The 21,775-nt window shown below is 47.8% G+C and overlaps 1 protein-coding gene across 2 annotated transcripts in view; it reads left to right on the top strand.

Annotated features, from left to right (window-relative positions):
• GAL3ST4 (galactose-3-O-sulfotransferase 4) overlaps positions 1-21,775 on the top strand; it is a 45,401-nt gene that overhangs the window by 10,728 nt on the left and 12,898 nt on the right. Inside the window, exon 2 of one of the 2 annotated variants that reach the window (XM_029580568.1) lies at positions 2,365-2,505. The exons of the other annotated variant lie outside the window; for it this stretch is intronic. The gene's annotated coding sequence lies outside the window, so the exon portion shown is untranslated. The remainder of the gene's footprint in view (positions 1-2,364; positions 2,506-21,775) is intronic. 2 annotated transcript variants of the gene reach the window in all.

Genomic DNA, 21,775 nt, shown 5'->3' with positions numbered 1-21,775 from the left:
CTTGGACATAAGAACATAAGAAATTGCCATGTTGGGTCAGACCAAGGGTCCATCAAGCCCAGCATCCTTTTTCCAACAGAGGCCAAACCAGGCCACAAGAACCTGGCAATTACCCAAACACTAAGAAGATCCCATGCTACTGATGCAATTAATAGCTGTGGCTATTCCCTAAGTAAACTTGATTAATAGCAATTAATGGACTTCTCCTCCAAGAACTTATCCAAATCTTTTTTGAACCCAGCAACACTAACTGCACTAACCATATCCTCTGGCAACAAATTCCAGAGCTTTATTGTGCGTTGCGTGAAAAATAATTTTCTCCGATTAGTCTTAAATGTGCTACTTGCTAACTTCATGGAATGCCCCCCAGTCCTTCTATTATTCGAAAGTGTAAATAACCAATTCACGTCTACTTGTTCAAGACCTCTCATGATCTTAAAGACCTCTATCATATCTCCCCTCAGTCGTCTCTTCTCCAAGCTGAACAGCCCTAACCTCTTCAGCCTTTCCTTATATGGAGAATAAAACTGCTGCAAACCGGTGCTCAAATGCCCAGAGCAGAGACCTCAAAAATTTTCTTAAGATGCACTTCCAGCTTCCGATCTTGCAGATCTTTCAAAGCCGCTGCACCCACCACGGGTCTGGTGATGCGCTTTGTGACCGCTGAGATGGATGCATCCACCTTAGGGATCTTCAGCAGCTCCAGAATATCTTCAGGCAAGGGGTACAGTTTGGCCACTGCCCTGCTGACCTTGAGCCCTGTCTCAGGAGTATCCCATTCCCGGGCCATCAACTGCTTCACCATTTCATGAAAGGGAAATGTTTTGGCTGGACCCCATAAGCCCGCCATGACCAGATCCACCGTGTCCTGGCTCGGCTCTGCTAGCAGATCCACTATGCCTAACTCCGCTAGGATGTATGGGATCAGAGGAGCCAATTCCTCACACTGAAGGAAGTAGGCCAGGCTCATCCACCTGGTCTGGACTATCTGACGGAGGAGGAACCTCTTGAGGATCATCTCCTTGGTCTGACTCTTCCGAGGAGACATCCTGCATGACTCCCCGGACCACTGGTGCTTTCACCTTACGAATCCTGGTAGCCACTGGCAGAACCATCCCCCTGGGCGCTTTCTTAGACCGTCTGCCAGATATTTCTGCGCCGGGCAGCCCTCCACTTATTGGCCCTACTGGCCAAGAAGGCCTGGTGCATTAGGAGTACAAGTTGGGGGAAAACCTGAAGGACCCCCAAGATCCTGGGAGTCAGAATCGTCTTCAGATGGGTTCCTTGAGGCCCCCCCGGGCCTCTTCAGGGTCGCAATCAGCAGAAGAAAGTGCGAGCGGGAGATCCCCATCCCCGACTGCTTTTTCCTCCGCTGCACGAAAAGCTCCCAAAATGGCTGCCATTCCCACACTGAGAGGGAATGGGTCGGCCTGATGCTCCTTCGCAGCTGGCGACCGTCCCAGGCCGAGCTACCGCACTGCTGCCGCGTCCCTCAAAGATCCCTCCCCCTGGGGAAGCAGTGGGTACATTGGCCAGCCTGCGTGAAGCTTGAAGACAACAGCTCGCACGAGGTATGGAGCTGCCGATGTGGGCTGCGGGGCAGGCGCTGGAAACGAATGTGGGGAGGGAAGGGAGAGCGCCGAGAAACAGGAGCAGGAAAATATATATTTTTTTTTAAACAACGCATTGCTTCCTGCTGAGAACGCGACCGGGCCAGCAGCCAGGAAAACAGCCTCCACTCTGCTTTTTTTTTTTTTGGTAAAACTTTACTAAGAAGAAGTAAGGCAGAAAACAAGGTAGAACTCAAAATACTTCCCTGAAGAAGTGACAAAGGTTGCTTGAAACCCTTGCTGAAGGGGGAGAGCTGGTGAGCCAGCTGTCCCCCCGGCGACCTGATGAACAAATTTTGGGGTTCCCAACTCCTGCTCGTCCTTGAATCTGTGACCAGGGGGATGGTCCCACCAGGACCTGGCAACCCCCTGGGAGAACAAATCCACTGAAGAACTGCCTTCGCTTGCCTTGGGTTCAGAACCACAGGTTTTGCACCACCTCCATCTGCTGGAGACAGAGAATTACGGAGGGACTGCAGGTGGCACACAGGGTTATGTACAGTGTCAGTGAAAGTTTCTCTGTCTCCATCTGCTGGCAGGGAGGCAAAACCCAGGAATCTGGACTGATCCGGGTACATACAGGGAACACTGGTTTTCCATAATAGGGAGCTGTGATTATCAATCATATCCACTGGACTGAGTACTAATCTCTGGGCTGTTCCTTCTGATTTAGCTCCTGAGAAAGCTGCAGAGAGGCAAAGTGTCCCACTGAAGGAAGCCATAATCTGTGTTCTCTTTTTTGCTGTTTTCTCAGCTATGCGACAGAATTTTCTTTTGGATATTTTCTGTCTCTTCGCAACTCTGCACTGGATGGCAGGACGGTAGCATAGGAAGTGATAAGAGAGCTCTACCTTGTTGAGGCTCAAAGGATTCTGGTGTTTCTGGAATTCTCAAGGTAACAAATTTACCCAGCCATCCATTTATTTTGTTCTTTTGTCTGTTCTGGTGCATATGCTTGGATGTAAAGGAGTTACATACCTGCTATCACCCAAGGTTTACGCCTGCAGTTAAAAAAAATAAACAAGTGTTACTGGTAAAGTAAGTTTCTTTTTTTTGGGGTGGTGGTGGGGGGGGGGGGTTAATGTAGAAGGACTCAGCAGTGAGACAGGAGGTCATCTCCCTTCAAAAGATAAACTGGAGCAATTATATCTGTGCTAAAATGTTTCTGAAAGTTGAATAGATGCTGCAGAATCCACCCTGCCCTCTTCTCCAGAAATACAGTTCAATCTCCTGGGTTCCGTAATTCATGAAAAATTTACATTAGACAACTGGACAATGCCACAGGCTGTTCTGCTTGCGAGATTGTTTAATTTATTTATGAATCAATTCCAGAGATAAAGGGGGGAGGGTCGGGATGGGGGGGGGTAAAGACCTTGGAAAGAGGCTTGTGAAAGGGGCTTCCCCTCCCCTCAAACAACTCTAACAGATAAGGGAGCATTCCAGATGACTGTGGATAGAGGATTTTTGTGCAATCCTGAGAACCTGTTTTCTTCTTTTGAGATCTATCTGGGAGGGAAGTGGGGGTTGTCCCAGTGGTGTTAATTACAGCATCCCTCCCTTGGTGCTGGTTGGAGTTCTTAGTGATTCATACTTTTCTCCCATGGAATGGGAAGGGAAAGCCAAGAGGCCATCTGTTTGCTATCTAATCCTCAAATAAGATTTCAAGAGGCACTTCATTGTGTATCCTTCTCGCCTTCTTTAACCCATTGCCTCCCTGTAGCTCCCTCTTGTTTATAAAAGAACTGATATCTGCTTGGATGATAAGAATCAGATGGAAAGCAAGTGGAACAAAACCGTATAAGCTAAATTTTATATATTTTTTTTCAAAACTGCACATAACAGTTTAATTTGCAATCCAGCTAATATGGGGATAATCATTCTGCCAATGATGGATAAGTATCTAACTTGCAAGATAACCCCCACAAGACACTCTTATCTTCAAACTCTATCATGCGTACTTTAAACTGGAAATGAAGGTGCAAAGTACATGTGGATATTTTTGAAACTTAAATGCAGATATGCACCTTACAAACAGGCCTCTAAGCTCTCTCCCTTCCCTTCGCATGTACAGATGCATGCCAGAATTCTGCTGTTCAGGTGTCTGAAAATCCACTTAAGCTGGTCAAGTCTTTTTCCACTTGCAGATCTTGACTAAGCCTTCGAAGCTGTCTGTCTGCTCTTTGGGATCATGCCAAGTACCTGTGACCCAGATTGGCCATTGTTGTAGACAGGGTGCTGGGCTCAATGGACCCTCGGTCTGACCCAGCTGGTGGTTCTTATGTTCTGTTCTTATGTAATTTTACCCCATCATGTCTCGCCCAGTGTTCCCTTATGATTCTTAACATAGCTTCCTTTGACTCTGTACATGGGGCACAGGCGTGTCAGACAGTAAGAGAGGTAAACCAAAGGTCCCTGCTATTCCCCGGTCTCCTTCTGAGATGAGTCCTAACATAATGTCTCATCAGCTATTAACTGGGCTGCATTTTAAAGTGCATCTTAAAAAATAATAATCATTTTAATGTGCTTGCTTGATTGAGTGGCTGTTACTTTTCAAATTGCACATAATTACAGCCCAACCAGCTGGCTCACCATTCTTCCCCTCCTCTCTTCCCCCCCCTACTCATGTGCTCTGCTCTCTGCCACACCTGAGTTTTCAGCCTCTGATTTACTCTCTCTTCAACCTTTTGTAACTATGCTATATCAAAAGTAGATCTTGACTAGGAGATTTTTCCCCGTAGACACAAAATAGGCAAGAGCCTTTAGTGCTCTGCTGGGAATTGACAGCAGTGGAATAAAGACGCACACTTGAAAGAAATTCAACCCGAAGATCCTTAGGTGCCAAGCATTACAGTCCTCTCCTGTCTCAAGAACTGGCCCGATTTCCAGAGTTGGATTTCATTCTTCTGAATAAAGGTCCTTTCAGCTCTGTAAAGATTAATGACTCAGATGTGCAAGTGGAAATTTCTCAGGTGTCTTACCAAATGGGGTTACAGTGACTGCTGAACTCTCTCCCCTGCTGTCTGGACACTAGATGGAATGAGACAATCCACTTGTCTCTTCTCCTTCAGCCAAAAATCAGGAACTTAGGTTTTGTATTTCAGATATAAAAACAGGATGGATTTTGGTGTGCCACTGGACTCTATTGAAAGAACGTGGAAAACATTAAAGCAAACAATGTCTTCTTTTTCCCCAGAGCTACAAATAATTCTTTTAAATTATCCTAGTAGGGAAGGGGGCCAGGGACAGGCCCATGCAAATACCCCTACCAGATTTCTGGCATTCCTGAGCAGTATGAAATGCCATGGCTCTGTGCACAACGGGCTAACTCTCCACCATGGCCTTCCCAGAGAACTCAACTAGAGGGATGCTGGAAAGCTCCATGACTAGCAAGCACAGTCATCTGACTTACTGTGGGGAAGGATACCTGCCCTCAGTATGAAACAGAGGTAGAACGGATGGAGAGACAAGAACAAGAAATACAGATGGCTCACATATTGTAAAGAAACATTTAGACGAGAAAAAGCGAGGCAATAGGTTTGGCTCCCAACTGGGCCCTAGAGGAGTCCTTAGCAAGTCTGGTTTTCAGAATAGCCACAGCGAATATGCATGAGACGAGATGTGCATCTACTGTACTGCGTTTGTCTCTTTCTACTGTAGGATGTTTTACGCTTGAAACAAGCAAGACAATTTGTGACGGGGATCTCTGTGATTTTCCGCATTGTTTTGAGGAGCAGGCATGGTTCCTCCCCAATCACGACCCTGTCACCGCTCCATGTAATCCCTATTTGAAGGCTGCCAGCCAGCGCTTGCTGGGATTAGCTAGCAGTTCTCCACAGCCTTAAAAAAAACCCCAAAAAACAGGGATGTACATCATGCCCTGGTCTGGCTGCAGCAGTTCCTCTTACAGACAAACATCTGGATATCATTTGACATTGTGTTTTTCTTTTTTCAAATATGCGACTGAAGGAGGGATAAAGTGAAGAAAGAAAACGAGGAAAGTAAAAAGATGGGGGAGGAGAATTTGAGGCCAGTCGATATTCCACAACGCACATACTTCGGGCCTCAATCAAGGGAGATCATTCCCGGGAGGGTACATAAGATTGGTGCAGGACTGGGAAATATTTTGCAGATATTTTATTTATACAAGTCTGTGCATGTTATTTTCTGTCAAAAATCTACTCCCACAAAAAATAAAAAGCCAGGGGCAAAGTCTGCAGGTTTTAAAATGAAAGTATGCACAGACTTTGTCCCAAAGTGGACAGTCTGGAAATTCACAGGGTGGTGGGTGAATGGAACAATCTTTCCAGAAAGGTGGTGGTGGGTAAATACAAGATTAGAATTCAAGCCGTGAGACAGGCACAGAGGGTCCTTGCCAGCAGAGGACAGAGACAGCAAAGCCAGAGAACAGAGTCTGTGATACGAGAGCATGCAGAGGTAAGCCTGTTGACATTGTCAGCCAGCAATTTCTAGGAGCTCTTTCAAGGTCATTCAGTAAAGTCAGTGGAGAAGATGGGATTGGGAGACAGGTTTCTAGGGTTGGACTCTGTTTCTTAGTCATTGGGATATTATTCCATGCCAGAATGAGCTGCCAGATCCACAGGATGGCTTCTTGTTAAGAGCATCACCTGGTGGTTGGATTTAGAGCCCATAACAAAAGGTCCTGGAAGGCATCCTGGTGCATAGCTCCTGGCCTCAGGAACACTGCTGAAATGACCAGACTAGGAACAGTGGGACCGTCTGTTAAAAGAGGGGTAGAATCCCTAGGTGAAAGTGAGAGAAGAAAATACCAAGCCAAAAGAAACAAGAAAAAAATGAGGCTGATGCTGGCACAGAGGATCCTTAGCAGTGGGGAAGTAAGGTAGGCCACAGGGCCCCTGTCTGAAATTCCTCCCAGTTCCACTGCATTCCAGAATTTGCAAGCTACTTCACAGAATTTTAGACCAATATATGCTACATCCTCCGCCAGAGTTTCACTCATGTCTCACCCATACACAGATCTTCCAGAATGCAGCATTAAACGTTGTGCTGGAGATTCGTGCTAAGTTTTCTATGGGTCTATCTGGTTCACTCAAGGGAGAGCACGGCTGCGCTTCTTGGAGGCTCTGGGTTGGTTTCCAGCATGTCTTGCTCAGCTCCAGAACTGCTACAACTCAACATAGCAGTAGGGTAGGTGTTAGGAGGCCTTGAAGTAATTAATCTGTGCTGCACCCAACTCCTGATGTTATACAATTTAGTGTGTCACACAGGGTGATGTTTAGAAAACACTGGATGGACTTTTACTGGATCGCTAAATGGGAATGTCTTTTTGTTGCTTTTTTTTTTTTTTTTTAAATAGCTGTTTGTTAGTCTTGGCCAAACCTTCAGGCAGTAGCTCAAGCGTAGTGTGGTCTGACATCAGAAAGCATAACTTCCGAGTTACTCCAGCATGGCATTAGGGAGTACTATGATCCTGGAAATACTATCTTTCATAACTATTACTACTGCTCATTTCTCATTTCTAAAACACTACTAGACATACATAGCACTGTACAGACACAGAAAAGAGGCAGTTCCTGCTCCATGGAGCTTACAGTCTAGTATAGACAAACATACATAACCAACAAGAATCTATGGGAAGCATATTTACTTGTAGAGAAGTGCTTAGGATTTAAGCTTTTACACTTAATTTGAATTCAGCCAGAGAAGGGGCATAATGCACCAACTCAGGGAGTCTACATCAGGCTTACAGCATAACAAGTTGGAAAGTGCAGAGTAGGGAGTTGGTGGTGGAAGACACAGGCACAAATTACAGGGACTTGCTCAACAAAGGTTCATGAGGAAGGGTATAGGAAGAAAGAAGAAAGCTGCAGAATGAATACATTCATAGGTGAGTAAGAAAAGCTTGAATTGTATGTGGATGTGGATAGGAACCAATGTAGTGACTTGAGAAGGGTCACATGATCATAGCAGCATTGAAGGAAGGTAGGTTGTGAAGCTGAATTTTGAATAGATTACAGTGGAGAAAGATGGTCCAGTGAGATGATAAAAGAGTATTTGACTGTTTTGTTAGTGTGCTCAGAAAGAAAGGGATGGATTTTAGTGATGTTATAGAGGAAGAAATGACATGCTTTAGCAGTGTTTTGAATGTGCGTAATGAAGAAGAGAGAGGCTTCAAAGATGACCCCAAGGTTACAGGCTGAGGGAATTGGGAGGATGAGAATACCATCTACAGAGGCAGAAAAAGAGGGAAGGGGGAAGAAGGTTTGGTCATATTAAGTTTAGGGTGGCAAAGGGACATCCAGGTAGCGATATATAATTGCGATGGAGAAGGTACAGAGAAGGGTGACCAAAATAATAAGGGGAATGGAACAACTCCCCTATGAGGAAAGACTAAAGAGGTTAGGACTTTTCAGCTTGGAGAAGAGACGGCTGAGGGGGATATGATAGAGGTGTTTAAAATCATGAGAGGTCTAGAACAGGTAGATGTGAATCGGTTATTTACTCTTTCGGATAATAGAAAGACTAGGGGGCACTCCATGAAGTTAGCATGGGGCACATTTAAAACTAATCGGAGAAAGTTCTTTTTCACTCAACGCACAATTAAACTCTGGAATTTGTTGCCAGAGGATGTGGTTAGTGCAGTTAGTATAGCTGTGTTTAAAAAAGGATTGGATAAGTTCTTGGAGGAGAAGTCCATTATCTGCTATTAATTAAGTTGACTTAGAAAATAGCCACTGCTATTACTAGCAACAGTAACATGAAATAGACTTAGTTTTTGGGTACTTGCCAGGTTCTTATGGCCTGGATTGACCACTGTTGGAAACAGGATGCTGGGCTTGATGGACCCTTGGTCTGATCCAGTATGGCATGTTCTTATGTTCTTAAGGTCCCTACCTATGAGGAAAGGCTAAAGAGGTTAGGATTCTTCAGCCAGGAGAAGAGACAGCTGAGGAGAGAATTGACAGAGGTGTTGTGCTGGCGAAAACCCGGATGTGGATCCTTGGGCTGACCGGACCGAGGGAACAGTCGGTAGGCAGAACTCCCACTGGGCAAGAGGGTCTTCACCTGGAAACCCGAGACTCCTCCAGAGGAGCTGTGAGAGCCCGGGTTGCTAGGACTTAGGAGACTTCGCCCTGGAAGTCCGAGATCCCCCCAGGAGAAGCCCGTAGGGACCCGGACCGCTGGGACTTAGGTGAGAACGAAGAAACCCAGGAGTGGAGTCCGGTCTGGAGTCTGGGCAGGCAGCGAGCAAGCAGAAGACGGGATCACGGACCGAGGTCAAGGCAGGCTGAAGACAAGCAGGTCGAAACTACGAACCGGAGTCAAGGCAGGTAGCAGGCAGGCGAAGTCAGGCAATCCGAGGTCAAGGCAGGCAGCAGGCAGGCGGAGTCAGGCGATCCGAGGTCAAGGCAGGCAGCAGGCAAAGCGGAGTCAGGCGAGCAGAGTCAGGCGGGTAACAGGTAATCCAGGAACGCAACTGAGAACTACAGGAAGTAGTGAACCTCGTTGCAAGGCAAAGAAGGGAAGGGACTGCAGGGCTTAAATAGCCCTGCAGCGTCTGACGTCAAAGAAGGGAGGAGCCGGGTTTTCCCGCGCTGGTCCCTTTAAAAGCGGGGGACAGTCGCGCGCGCGCGCTTGGGGGCGGGACTGGCCGTGAGGGCACGCCAGCGGCAGCGTGAGAGTCGGCGCATGGCGCCCGGAGGCCCTGCAGGCCCGCGGAGAGTAAAACGGCGGCGGAAAGCGGCGGCCGGGGTCCTGAGACCGCGGAACGCGGCAGCACCCCGGGACCCGGGAGGAAGGTAAGGCCTCGGGCGCCAGCGTGGCGACCGAGACCGCAACAGTACCCCCCTTCTTACGCCCCCTCCGCCGAGGGCCAGGTTTCCCAGGATGGTCCAGATGAAATTGAGTGAGCAATGATTTGTCCAAGATGTTCCGGGCTGGCTCCCAAGAGTCTTCCTCGGAGCCACACCCCTCCCATGCCAGTAGGTATTCCCAGCGACGGGCATGGAAGCGAACGTCCAGGACTTCTCGTACCTGATACGTAGTCTCTGAAGATGTAGGGGAGGATAGCGCATCCGTGGAAGGATGATGGTACCGGGACAGTACCACCGGTTTCAGCAAAGATACGTGGAACACGTTGTGGATGCGAAGTGAAGACGGAAGGCGAAGTCTGTAGGAAACGGTACCAATACGCTCCGCAACCTGAAAAGGCCCGCAGTATCGAGGGGCCAACTTACGAGAGCGGTTAGGTAGTTGGAGGTTCCGAGTGCTTAACCACACCTTGGTACCTGGCAGAAAAACTGGCGCTGGTCGTCGATGACGGTTGGTATACTGCTGGGACCTTTTTGCTGCGGTGGTCAGTTTGAGTTGAATCCTCTTCCAGAGATGATGTACTTGCCGTGCTGTGGTTAAGGCAGCAGGTGATGGAATGGAAATCGGAAGCGGCAAAGGAGGCCTTGGGTGACGTCCATACACAATCTGGAAAGGGGTTTGTCCAGTGGCAGCATGGGTATGGTTGTTGTAGGCGAATTCTGCCCAAGGCAGGAGAGAAGTCCAGTTACTTCCTTTTTCGGAGATAAAACTGCGAAGGAAGGTTTTAAGAGTGCGGTTCGTGCGCTCTGTCTGACCATTAGTCTGGGGGTGAAAGGCTGTGGATAAGTTTAATTGGACCCCAAATTTCCTGCAAAGGGCACGCCAAAAACGAGCCGTGAACTGCGGCCCTCGATCCGATACGATACTCTGTGGTAGACCGTGAGCCCGGAAGACGTGGGTAGTGAAGAGGAGTGCGAGTTCAGGTGCAGAGGGCAGCTTAGGCAAGGGTACCAGGCGAATCATCTTGGAAAAACGGTCTACAGTTACCCAAATCACCGTATTGCCTTCCGAGGGGGGCAGATCCACTACAAAGTCCGTGGCTATGTGGGACCATGGTTCCGCGGGAATAGGCAGCGGCTGCAGGAGGCCCCAGGGCCGACCACTAGGCGGTTTTTGCCGGGCACAAACTGGGCATGAGTCAACATATACTCGGACATCTTGTCGCATTCGAGGCCACCAATAATAGCGACTAAGCAGGTCGAGCGTCCTCTCCCTGCCGGCGTGACCCCCTGAAAGCGAGTCATGGGCCCAAGCTAACACCCTTCTGCGGTCTTTGTAGGAAACCACCACTCGTCCAAGAGTGGAAACTGTGGTGCTAGCTAACTGGATTTTAGCGGGATCTATGATGTGTTGTGGGAGGTCTTCCTTCTCCTCCTGAAGTTCATAACGGGAGAGTGCGTCAGCCCGTATATTCTTCAACGCGGGTCGGTACTTCAGAATGAAATTAAAACGGTTAAAGAAAAGGGACCATCGTGCTTGTCGAGGATTGAGACGTTGGGCCTGGTTAAGGAATTCCAGGTTCTTGTGATCTGTATAAATTGTAACCGGATGGAGGGAGCCCTCCAACCACTGTCTCCATTCCTCCAGCGCGAGTTTGACCGCCAGCAACTCCTTATCCCCAATACCGTAATTGCACTCGGCAGAGGAGAACTTCTTAGAAAAATAGGAGCAGGGTAGGAGATGTCCGGAGTTAGAGACTTGTGAGAGGACCGCTCCCACAGCAATGTTAGAGGCATCGACCTCAACAAAGAATGGCCGTGTTGGATCTGGGTGGCGTAAACAGGTGTCCTGGAGGAACGCCTCCTTTAATAGTTCGAAAGCCTCACAAGCTCCCTCGGGCCAGAAGCGAGTGTTTGCCCCTTTCCGAGTTAGTGCGGTTAAAGGAGCCACCAAGCGGGAGTACTGAGGAATAAAGTGTCTATAGAAGTTAGCAAACCCCAAAAAGCGTTGTAATGCTTTCAACCCCTCAGGTCGGGGCCACTTCCTGATGGCGGTTACCTTGCTGGGGTCCATCCGGAAACCTGTAGAAGACACTATAAACCCGAGGAAGGGTAACGACTCTTGTTCAAAGAGACATTTTTCGAACTTGGCATACAAATGGTGGTCTCGTAAGATCTGGAGTACTTGTCTCACATGTTGCCGATGGGAGGCAAGATCCGGAGAGTGTATGAGAACGTCATCCAAATAGACGATCACGCAGGAATGCAATAAGTCACGCAGAATCTCATTCATTAAGTGCTGAAAAACAGCGGGAGCGTTGCACAGTCCAAACGGCATTACTAGATATTCATAATGGCCGTCCCGGGTGTTGAACGCCGTCTTCCATTCGTCCCCGGGACGGATTCGAACCAGATTATAAGCGCCGCGGAGATCCAATTTCGTGAAGACTTGGGCTCCTTGGAGTCTGTCCAACAGCTCCGGAATGAGAGGAAGCGGGTACCGGTTCTTCTTGGTGATAGCATTGAGCCCACGGTAATCAATGCAAGGCCGCAAGCCTCCGTCTTTTTTGGCAACAAAAAAGAAACCTGCTCCGGCGGGGGACTTGGAAGGGCGTATGAAGCCTTTAGCCAGATTCTCAGTGATATATTCGGACATGGCCTGGGTCTCTGGCTGAGACAAGGGATAAACTCGTCCCCGTGGGGGAGTAGTACCCGGAAGCAACTCTATTGCACAGTCAAAAGGTCGGTGTTGCGGTAACAATTCCGCTTTTTCCTTGGAAAAAACATCCTGAAAGTCAGCATACGGAGCCGGTAATACCGGTACGGTGTGGGCCAGCGGAATCCGTTGGAATCTTTTCACTTGGAGGCAGGATTTCAAACACTCCGAACTCCACTGGGTAATCTGAAAATCTTTCCAGCGAATCACAGGAGAGTGTTTCTGAAGCCAGGGTAACCCGAGAACCACCGGATGTACTGCTCTCTCCAATACTAGCAAGGAAATCTCTTCAGTGTGTAACAAACCCGTCTGCAAAATTAACGGGACGATCTCGGTGGAGATGCACCCTGATAACGGAGTACCCTGAATAGAGGTTATCCGCAAGGCAGGAGTCCTAGGTCGCGTAGGGAGATTCAACTGTTGCACCAAGTCTTTAGTAATGAAGTTGCCTCCAGCCCCTGAGTCAACAAGGGCTTGCGTGAGGAAAGAACCACCTGGATACTCCAGGGTTACTGGCATAGTACATTGAGGAGCAGGACTAAGGCAGCCTAGGGGACACTCCTCCTTTACACCTAGGCGCGGGAGTTTTCCGCCCGTTCTTTACACTGGGCAAGGTAGTGGCCCTTTCCTCCACAGTACAGGCACAGTCTCAAGTCCCGGCGTCGCTGCCTTTCTTCGGGAGACAAAGACGAACGACCCACTTGCATGGGCTCGTCGGCGGCAGTTCCAGGTGGAGAGGTAGTTCCTCGCGACCCCGAACTCGAACTCGAATTCGAGGACCTGGGAATCACGGACGTCGGACGTCGGAAGGGGCGCCCCTCTTTCGCCCTCTGCTGCAAACGCCGATCAATTCGACCCGCTAAGTCAATCAGGGAACTCAGGGTCTCCGGCAGGTCCCGAGCTGCTAGTTCATCCTTAATACGACCGGCTAAGCCCTCCAGGAACACACCCCGGAGAGCCTCATCCTGCCAGCCTACCTCGTGGGCAAGGGTGCGAAACTCCAATGCGTAGTCTGCCAAAGTCCGTGACCCTTGCCGGAGCTGAAGTAACTCTGAGGTAGCGGAAGCCTGTCGTGCTGGCTCATCGAAGGCCGCTTTGAACTCTTCCACAAAGCGATTCAAGTCCCCCAGTGCAGGATCGTTGTTCTCCCACATGGGGGAAGCCCAATTCAGGGCCCGTCCGTCCAGAAGGGCAAAAATGTACGCCACCTTGGTACCATCAGTAGGAAACTGGTTAGGCAGTAGTGCAAAGCGCACATAACATTGATTTAAAAACCCTCGACACGCTTTGGCATCCCCGGCATAGCGAGAGGGCGCTGGGAGCTGCGTAGGGGTCTGAAGAGTTACCAGTGGTGCAGGAACAGGTGCCGGTACTGGAACGGGCGCGGGGGGCTCGGTATCCATGCGAGACGCCAGCCGCTCTACTGTAGCAGCCAGGGAATCTAGGACTTGTTGTTGCTGCACCAACCGCTGGGCCAAACCCGGAATGGCCTGTAGCCCGGCGAGGTCTGCCGGATCCATGGCCTTGCAAACTGTTGTGCTGGCGAAAACCCGGATGTGGATCCTTGGGCCGACCGGACCGAGGGAACAGTCGGTAGGCAGAACTCCCACTGGGCAAGAGGGTCTTCACCTGGAAACCCGAGACTCCTCCAGAGGAGCTGTGAGAGCCCGGGTTGCTAGGACTTAGGAGACTTCGCCCTGGAAGTCCGAGATCCCCCCAGGAGAAGCCCGTAGGGACCCGGACCGCTGGGACTTAGGTGAGAACGAAGAAACCCAGGAGTGGAGTCCGGTCTGGAGTCTGGGCAGGCAGCGAGCAAGCAGAAGACGGGATCACGGACCGAGGTCAAGGCAGGCTGAAGACAAGCAGGTCGAAACTACGAACCGGAGTCAAGGCAGGTAGCAGGCAGGCGAAGTCAGGCAATCCGAGGTCAAGGCAGGCAGCAGGCAGGCGGAGTCAGGCGATCCGAGGTCAAGGCAGGCAGCAGGCAAAGCGGAGTCAGGCGAGCAGAGTCAGGCGGGTAACAGGTAATCCAGGAACGCAACTGAGAACTACAGGAAGTAGTGAACCTCGTTGCAAGGCAAAGAAGGGAAGGGACTGCAGGGCTTAAATAGCCCTGCAGCATCTGACGTCAAAGAAGGGAGGAGCCGGGTTTTCCCGCGCTGGTCCCTTTAAAAGCGGGGGACAGTCGCGCGCGCGCGCCTGGGGGCGGGACTGGCCGTGAGGGCACGCCAGCGGCAGCGTGAGAGTCGGCGCATGGCGCCCGGAGGCCCTGCAGGCCCGCGGAGAGTCAAACGGCGGCGGAAAGCGGCGGCCGGGGTCCTGAGACCGCGGAACGCGGCAGCACCCCGGGACCCGGGAGGAAGGTAAGGCCTCGGGCGCCAGCGTGGCGACCGAGACCGCAACAAGAGGTCTATAAAATAATGAGTGGAATGGACCGAGTGTACGCTAATCAGTTGTTTACTCTTTCAAAGAGTGCAAAGACCAGGGGACACACAATGAAGTTACTAAGCAATATATTTAAAACAAATTAGAGAAAATATTTTTTTACTGAATGCATAATTAAGCTCTGGAATTCATTGCCAGAGGATGTGGTGAAAGCTGTTAGTGTAGCTGGAGGAAAAGTCCATAAACTATTTTTAAGGTGGAGTTTCAGAAATCCACTTCTTATCCCTGGAATAAGCAGCATGGAATCTATCTACTCCTTGGGATCCTGCAAGGTACTTGTGACCTGGATTGGCCACTGTTGGAAATAGTATACTAGGCTTTATGGACCTTTGGTCTAACCTAGAATGGCAAACCCTAACATTGACCCACATAGCTATACACACACACAATTCAAACTGGCTCGTCGAACCATTCTGCCCCTTACGATCTAACAAATCCACCAGAGCCTCCAGCAATGGAACCCTTCATGTACCCTCACTAAAAAAAAGCACACCTTACCTCCACAAGGGAACGAGCCCTTTCTATTGCTGGACCCACTCTCTGGAATTCTCTATCCCCCAATCTCAGGCTCGAGACTTGCACCTCTAAATTCAGAGCCAATTTGAAAACCTGGCTATTCAAACATGCCTACCAAGAATAATATCACCCCATTCACTTCCATGCAAACATATCTGAACCCTCTCATGCAAACTCACCCTGAACCTTTGTACAAAGTTCCTTTGTTTTTCAAATTTTATGCTTAATATGAACTGTTGTGGCTCTCATTTTTTCTGAGTAGCCTGATTCCTATGTACTTCCTAATCTACGTTCTCACAGTTCCTATCTCCCCCTCCCCACCACCCTGTTTTATGTAATTTCCAATCTTTATGTTTTTGATGTAAACCGATATGATGTCCCTACTAATATCGGTATAGAAATTCAAATAAATAAATAAATAAAATACTTAAGTAGTGGGGAGGGAATGGAGCGGAGAAGGTGGTCTGATGGATAATTCACGATTAATCTTGTCAGTCTTTTTCATAAACTGGAAATAAGCAAAACTTGAGATGTAGAGTGATATCTCACAGTCATATTTCTATAGGTGGCAGTTGGGTCATATCTTTAGTAGTACACAACAGAAAAACTGAAAGGCCTGGATAGGCCAATTAGTCTTTCTCTGCTGTCATCTGCAATGTCATCTAATCATATCCTAGCATCATCCATACATGGTATGGGATGCCGCTGCCTTTTATAGCATGAGAATGCTCACAACCTATTAGTACACAGCACTAAATGTGCAGTATTGTTTGATAACCTCAATATGATCCAAATCCCTGCACCCCACATGGCATTGGGACTTTGTAGCTCTGGAAGATCTAAGTTCAATAGCTTTGTGATTCTTCATCTGCCACACTGCATTTCTTGGAAGGGGATTTTGTGCCATTGGGTTTCATGAGCTGAAAAGTGCCATCTGCATCAACGTATCCACTTCTCCATGCAAAAATATTATCAGAGATTATGTGCTCATTAATTGCCCATAATGGCTGTGAAATGCAAAAGCTACACACTCCAGGCCTCCCCAGAGAGTTCAGAGTTCATTTTAAAGAGCAATGAAATTACCTGTTAGTGCACACAATCACTTCCTTAGCTGTAGCTGCAGCCAGACATCTCCCATCTGCTAAGGCATTTCTAAGCTCCCCGTCATCCTGTAGTTGTTAATGAATGACAGACTTCTTGTTTGAAGACCTTGCTGGGGCTCCAGGAGGAAAAGCAGCTCAAGAGAAGCAGCAAATACTTGGCTTGATGCAGACAAGGATCAAGATTTATCTTAAGACTTTGGAGAGATTAAGGAATAAAAAAGTGAGCATGCTGTTACAGAAAGCAAAGCATAAACAGACCTGGGAAGTATTATGGCTTGGATACCTAAGGTAACTTTGACCACAATGATCAGTAGAAATGCCTTTTTATTTTCTGTAGCCTCTGTTTGATGTCTTTGAGATCTCTGATCATACCATCTACATTACTGGAGGGTTCATAATTTAGATGGCAGTTCCTGCATCAATGGGTTCTGCATAGAGATATCTAGCAATGAGCCAAGTCAGATGCCCCAGAACAAAGTCAAAACAGTCAGAGAGCTCAAGGGCTGACATCCTAGGTGCAAGTCGGAAAAATGATGACTATTAATTTTAACAACTGAATTTAAAAGAACTTTATAAAAATTCAACTTTCCTTATTCAACCTCCTTCCTCACAGTAGGCTCAAATAGGTTTTGTTGGAGTTTTCTGCTTGAAGCAATAGATATCCTACTGCACTGATGGATGTGGATAACTCTCAGAGATATATTTCTGGTCATAAAAATTTAATATCTCACTTGATCTCTCAGCTGTGGATTAATTTCTCCCAGGTCCTCCTCCTGTCTGGCTGTTTCAGAAGCAAATCTGTAGGATGTACACATGCTGGGGCCCTGGAGTATGAGGAACTTACAGGAGACCCTTGTTGCAGTGGCCTCATGAGTTCCTCCATCATCTGCTAATGGTCTCAGTAGTCTTTCTCTGGTCCAAAGCTGCCTAATGTTGCTATTCACCAATGATGGGAGGTGGAGTTTACACTGCGGGTAGTTTTGTTCTCTTTAATCCTTCTATTTATGCGATGCTGAGTGCTCTCAAGCTTCTTAGAAATGCCGGCTCCTTTCCAAGACCTTTGGGAGGAAAAACAAGAGGGGAGAGGCTGGTGATGAATGTTGAAGATTCGGCTGCAAAGTCTGCTCCCAGTCCTGTAAGTCAGAGCGACAGGCAAAGCGCCAGAAACACTTTGGGGGGGGGGGGGGGCAGAGGAAGGTGCTGGGGGGAGGGCAGATGGAAAAGCAGTCCGTGCTTTTGCAAAGAAAGTAAATGAGCCCTCATACACCAATCCTTGCGATGTGAGGGAAAGCCGGCTGAGGTGAAAAGTGCACAAATAAGCCTCTGCTACTTCGCTGACAGATGCAACCTTAACTTTCACCTGTCAAGTATCTGTTTGGCTAACCCTCTCCCCCCCCCAACCTGTTTCTGCTACAGGAGGGCTGACAGGCTCGTAAGGGTTACAGAGACTTCTGGGGTTCTCAGTTCCTTGAGCAGTTGGCAGGCACTCCTGGAACGCCATCCTGGCATTTCAAAACTTAACTATACTGCACAAACTCAAAAGGTGACATCTAAATGCACCAACAAGATAAAGAATGAAATGACTGGAGTCCCAAATTATGAGATGTGAGTTCACTTCCCCAACTGCAAGGCCTTGAATAAGACTGAGGAAGGGAAGGCTAAGGGGGGCATGGACCCGTCAGAAGAGTTCAAATTCCAGAGTGAGGCGGAGAGCCTGGGAAACGATGCTGAAGACCTGAGTAACCCCGTTGCTTTTGGCGCTGTGCAGATGGCTCTGGCATTTCAGCTGCTGAGGGAGGGACTGCATAGAGATATTTCTGAGAAATCGAGAAGGCGTACTTTACCCTACCCCACTGCTACCTGCCTCCCACCTCCGTCTGACTGCTCTTATTGTTGTAAGGCTAGCTTCTGGGGCAGGCCTTAAATGAAAGCTGTAATTTCAGAGACTGCAGGGCTGCATCCATGTTCATAATATAAAGATACAGAGAGAAAGAGAGCAAGACAGGCCCTGTTAGTGAAGTCAGCCCAGAGCCTCCCCCTGGTGATAAAAGCCACTGTGTGGAAAGAAACATTTTTCCCAGTCACCTGCACTTGACTTCAAACCACCCTTAGCAGGTGGTTTTACTGGTTAAACTCACTTTCTAACAGCTCTAAGTTACTGTAGGGAGAAGATGGCCACAAAGCTCAGGATGTGGAGCTGACCCTGTTAAATGGTGGCTAGCCCCTCATCTGATAACCTCTGGTCCAGAAAATGTGAAAAGAAAAAGCATTCCATTCTGTTTCATGCAGGATCCCTCACAGCCTTAGACACCACCTGTCAGCCTGATACAAAGATTGCACCTACATGACATAGCACAGGAGCTTTCATATTCACAAACTCCTGCCTCCCAAGCTACAAATTTCCCTTGCTGGAGATATCACAAAGCCCCTCTTGTATACCTCACCAGCCAGATTGGCTCATGTGGTGAGACCATAAGATGACAGGGCACAGCCACTGGACGGGTTCCCCACATCCAGACGACAAAATGCATTCTTCACATGTGGAACAAAACTAGATTTTGTAGAGCCCATAAACTCTATGAAAGGTAAACTGTCTGTGGGAGTTTCTCCTTCAAAATATGAGCAGCCACAGGCAAGCGGGTACTTTGTAACAGATGCAAAATGAAATCCCCGCATGTATTCTTCCTCACCCCGACCCTGCCCTGGGTAAAAGAATATATGCTATGTCTGACTTGGGTACTTTTACCCCCCACCCTATTTCTGCAGACAAAACAAAAATGACTTTGATAATTGCCCTCCCCAAGTTTTATGGCCTGCAACCTTCAGAAAGCGAGGTTGCTTACCTTTAACAAGTGTTCTCTGAAGACAGCTGGCCATCTGTCACACCAAGGGATCATCTGTCACAGGTGTCATCACAGATGTCACAGGTGTCATCACCTGTGACATCTGTCACAGGTGTCATCACCTGTGACATCTGTCACAGATGTCATCACCTGTGACATCTGTCACAGATGTCATCACCTGTGACATCTGTCACAGATGTCATCACCTGTGACATCTGTCACAGATGTCATCACCTGTGACATCTGTCACAGATGTCACTTGGTGTTACAGATGTGGCCATCTGTCACACCAAGGGATCTGTCACACCAAGGGATCAAAAAATCAAATGGACTAAAAACCCTCCCCAACTACATCATAGCCAGAAATGCCTGCGCTCCCAAAACACAGGCCTCCTGATCATTCCACATACAAAACTTGCTCACCTGACTTCTACTAGACAACGCTCCTTCTCAGTAGCTGGTTCAACCCTCTGGAACCAGCTACCCTCTCACCTCAGACTGGAACCTTCCCTCCAAACATTCAAAAAACAACTGAAAACATGGCTGTTCCAGAAAGCCTACCAACTTGCGACCTAACTCCTCTTCCCTCCCCCCCCTCCTCTGTCTCACAGACACCTCAAGAAAGCCTCATTGTATAAAGGTTACTATGTTTAATTAACGTATAAAGGTTGCTATGTTATTAAGTAGGTTATTAATTAGGTTATTAATTAGGTTATTGAATTGTTCACTGTACACCCCTGTTATATGTAAACCGGCATGATGTGTTTGCAACATGAATGCCGGTATATAAAAATTTTAAATAAATAAAATAAATAAGTAATGTATAAAGGTCACTATGTATAAAGTAATACATAACTGTTGCAATGTACAAAGTAATGTCTCTGTGTTCCATTGTGTTCCATTGTAAAAATGTTCCTACGCATATGTTAATGTTACAATGTAAAAATAGTACGACCCTTCCGTCATACTATTACCCTGTTATAATGTGAACCGATGTGATGTACACCAACGAATGTCGGAATATAAAAGCAAATAAATAAGTAAAATATGACGGTGAGAGGTATCGAGTGGAACTTCCCACCGCTCTCAGGTCCCATCTAGCTAATTTTATAGAAGGAACAGAACTCCCCAGGGGAAGGCAGCTGGGTTCCAGTGACTAGCGATCTGCCGTCTTTAGAGAGCACCATCACAGGTAAGCAACATTGCTTTCTCTGAAAGAACAGAGTTGCTTACCTGTAATAGGTGTTCTCCCAGGACAGCAGGATGTTAGTCCCCACATATGGGTGACATCATCAGATGGAGCCGTCACGGAACACTTTTGTCAGAGTTTTTAGAACTTTGACTGGCCCCTACTGGGCATGCCCAGCAGGGCACTAACCTGCGGCCACCAGAGGTCCCCCTTCAGTCTCTTTTTTTCCGCGCAGCAAGTTGTCTCACGGTTAGGAGCTCTGTGAGAAATTTCTCACAACTTTCCTCACGCAAATATTTGAAGTTTGCCTTCTTTAAAATCACCCACACTGGGGTCCCCCATCGCGCTCCGTTCCCTCTGATGCTTGTTTTTTGCGGTCGCTTCCCGGCAGCATACCTCTCGGTGCCCAACAGTCACCGACCGCGCGCCTGCCCTCTTTTTCGATGGCAACCGGGTTTAGAAAATGCCCCGAGTGTCTGAGGACCATGTCCATTACGGACTCGCACAGTGTTCGTGTTTTGTGCTGTGATTCTATGATGGTTGAGTTGTCCAAACTGTTCACAGATGTTAAAGTGGCCAAGTCTAATTCTTCTGAATCTAGTAAGAGAAAACCACCTCAGGAGAATCATTCAGGACTTAAATCACTTTTTTTTTTTTTTAACAACTTCTGATATCAAAAAAGCTTAGACTTAGGGAAAATTAATAGATTCTGATTTCTTATAATATTTTCCAAAACATCTCATTCTCTAAAACAAAATTGTCCTTGATAAAAGACACCCTAGAAGGTTAAAATCTGGCCTTCCATATTTAGCAGCTTACCGTCTTGATCACCTAGCTTTACATCCTCTTCTTTAAGATTTTGGGCCATCTCCTCAGTAAACAGACACAGCTGAGACAGACATTTTGAAAGGGTACCATATGTGCAAGTAACAGCCCTCTGTGTCTCCACCAAGATGATATCCTATGGATCAATGATGAAAGAAATGGCATGTATGCCCAGTGAACTAGGAGGAAAAACTGATGTTGGTATAGCAACTCTTCAACCCACGGCATACGATCGCAGATACACTGAACCTCTTGCTAAGGTCAACCCTACCCTAGATCTGCCACCTCCTTGGGCCCTTAAAGCCCAGCATTTGCAGGTCTTCCTTGGATTCTCAAGCCCAGTGGGATAGCTAGTGGGACAAAAGTATCCATTGGAGGCTCTGCAGAGTAAGAACAAATCTTACTTTTTCTTTTGCCCATCAAACAAAAAGGAAAAAACAAGATAGAAGAAAGGGAACTGTGAGGGGTTTGACAGCTCACAAAGAAGATGCCTGGAGCTGGAAGTGAAAAGGGAGAGGAGGAAACTGCTAGCTCACGAAAAAAATAAAAAGAGACTGAGAAAAAATAAAGACAAAGAGGCAGAGAAACATACGAGTGAGACAATAAAAGGAAAAAGGAGGAAAAGAGAAAGAAAACATGAAGGGAAGAGAGGGCAAGAGGCAGTGCAAGAGGAGGAGAGAATGAGACAGACAGGAGGAAAGAGGGAGAGAGAAAAAAAAATAAACCATCCTGTCTTGT

Source organism: Rhinatrema bivittatum, chromosome 16, assembly GCF_901001135.1.
Source record: "Rhinatrema bivittatum chromosome 16, aRhiBiv1.1, whole genome shotgun sequence".
Classification (NCBI taxonomy): domain Eukaryota; kingdom Metazoa; phylum Chordata; class Amphibia; order Gymnophiona; family Rhinatrematidae; genus Rhinatrema; species Rhinatrema bivittatum.
This window is presented reverse-complemented; position numbering and strand designations above follow the sequence as displayed.